Raw genomic sequence first — 2622 nt, 5'->3', positions numbered from 1 at the left:
TTTGAAGAGATTTCACTTTAAACTCCAACTGGTAGTCAAACACAAGTATACAAAGACTGAACACACACATCAATACAATGAGAAGACACTTACAGCCAGGTAACGTTAGGAGAGAGCCGAGGAACATCCTGCAGGTTGACCTCCACACACACCACATCTGTCTGTTTGCAGTCACAACTCTCCGGATACTCCTGCAACACTACACACACATACACACACTTGAAACATGCATTCATGGTTTCTTATTATGGAAGGTTATTACAGAATGTTAAAAAGTGATACAAGTGTTCCTTTGGGAGACAACATGAAACATTTGATTGTGCAGAAATTATTGTCATCATCGAACAGTTGTTGAAATTGAAAATGCCTGTTACTTATTACCAGGGCCCTACAGTGATATGCTTTATGCTTCTTGTGCTTTTCTCTTTTTTACTTGAGTGTGTTGTATAGGTTTTTGTGCATGTACAGTAAATGGTCTGCAAAGGCTAACATCCCAAAGTTCACGACCGAGGGACTTTTTCTCCCCCACTGCCTGAAACGCCTCATTGGTTTACTTCTGTGACATAATAAAATCACTATGTAGCACTGCAGCTCTACAACATATTGTACGTGAGGCTAAGGGCCTGGAAACCTCTAAGTGGTTAACCAATCACAACAGAGCCGGCCAGCTAACCAATCCGAGTGGACTGAGTGAAAAGAGGTGCTGCAGCACAGGCAGTATGAGAAAAATAAAGACCTTTTTGAACATCAAAGTATGTAAACATATCACACAATATAAATATTAACCTGAAAATGAGCATAATAGCGCCCCTTTAAGTATTTATGGTTCAAGCTTTTACTTTATCAAATGATGATCCTCATATTTGATAAACATTTACAAAGCATAATGTAAGGATCCCTATTTTATCAAAGCAATAACAGACAGATATTCATACAAAAGTAAATACTTAAACACATTCAAGCATGCATATTGTTTACGCACACACTTACAACACTCGTTTAGGAGGTACTGTTCCACATGTTTGGCATCCTGTAGTGTACGACCAAATGAATCCGCCCAGCCGTAGTTGTCCCCTGCAAAGCCAAACAAGGACAATAGTATCTACACAGACAGATTACACCCAGTGACGATCACTCACACGGACGGAGCAAAGGCTACAGATGGTAGGCACAAGATAATCCTTCATCGAGGCATATTATCTTGTTCATTTATTGCAGTTGGATGAGGTTATGATCCATTTGAATTATTTACTGTTCGAATTATTTAAAAATTGAACTGCACTTAAGGGATGTAGTTTGATTCAAAATGTTGTTGAATTTAATAATCTAGTTGCCTTAGAATCAAGGTTTTGGATTGTAAAACATTGTACTAAAACATAACTCCAGACTTTTTACATAAAGATATTTTACTTAGAAAAGTAACTGGCATTTCGCATGCCTGTTAACAGCAATGAACACGTTCGCTACTAAACAACAGAAGCTTATAATAACTATCCATAACATCTGAACGAGGCTTCGATCACATGACGTTGTCTAATAAAAGACAGATTTTGCACCAAAGGCATTAACCAGAGCCTGACTGGAGCTTTCAAACATGTTGTACCCCGACAGGAAGCCAGCACATTTGTTTGCACTCCAACCACAGCCTTCAATCTGCTGCCAGTCAAAACCTCCCTGAGGCTGGAGGCTGCATGTGAACATAGATAAAAGCTATGAAGAGTCACTGGTGATAATGAGAAGATGTGATGGATGGCTGTTCCTCTTTGCTTAAGGGTCAAAGCTTTGGGGTTTAAAACTCTCAGAAAAAAAACTTTTTGTGTCATAGTTCATATGGTGAAATATAGCAATCATTTTGTCAACTATATTGAAAGACAACATGAAATTGCCCTCTGTTCAGTAAAAAGAAAAGTAATAGTCAGCCATGCTCGCTTAACGGCTCACTCTATACCCTTTATTTGTATTTCATTACACTAGGTGCTTTCGCACCGCAGTACTTTTCCCACAAAGGTTTATCAGAACTTAGTTCATGAGAACTCTTTAGTTCTCATGAACTAAGTACAGATCGCGTTCACACCGGAATAAGTCCCTGAGGGAGGATTAGGCAAATGAAGCCGCTGACGTCACTTCGTCTTCTTCTGCTTTGGGTTTACTGGCAGGCCGCAAACAACTTCACGGTGTATACTGCCGCCCAAAATCCCCGGTCGGAAGTCCCCGGAGTTAGGGACTGGCTTCAGTAGAAGCTGCTGGGACTCCCAGCAGCTTCTACTGAAGCCTTCCGATGAAACGGCCAGAACGCCGACACCTCCTCATCTCCACCTCTCCCATGTTTTATTTTGTGTTGACATAAGTTAGTCTCTCTGCGTTTCTGCGCTGGGCTAATGCTAATGCTAATAATGATAATAAAATGGAGGCTTCACAAACGTTTTTGGGAGTTTGACGGGGCGTGGTTTGCATTCCGCCCAGCCAATCAGACACAGGAACCTTTTTCTCCCACGAAAGTCCCTGCTCTCTAGCAGGGACTGAAAAGGGGGTAAAAAAGGTTCTCATGAACTCATCTTAGTTCAGAATTTTTGTTGGTGTGAACGCAACATTTCGGAACTATATCGGAACTAAAGTGGGAAA

The sequence above is a fragment of the Notothenia coriiceps genome, unplaced genomic scaffold, assembly GCF_000735185.1.
Source record: "Notothenia coriiceps isolate Sejong01 unplaced genomic scaffold, NC01 NC01_scaffold00037246, whole genome shotgun sequence".
Classification (NCBI taxonomy): Eukaryota; Metazoa; Chordata; class Actinopteri; order Perciformes; family Nototheniidae; genus Notothenia; species Notothenia coriiceps.
Note: the sequence above shows the minus strand (reverse complement) of the source record.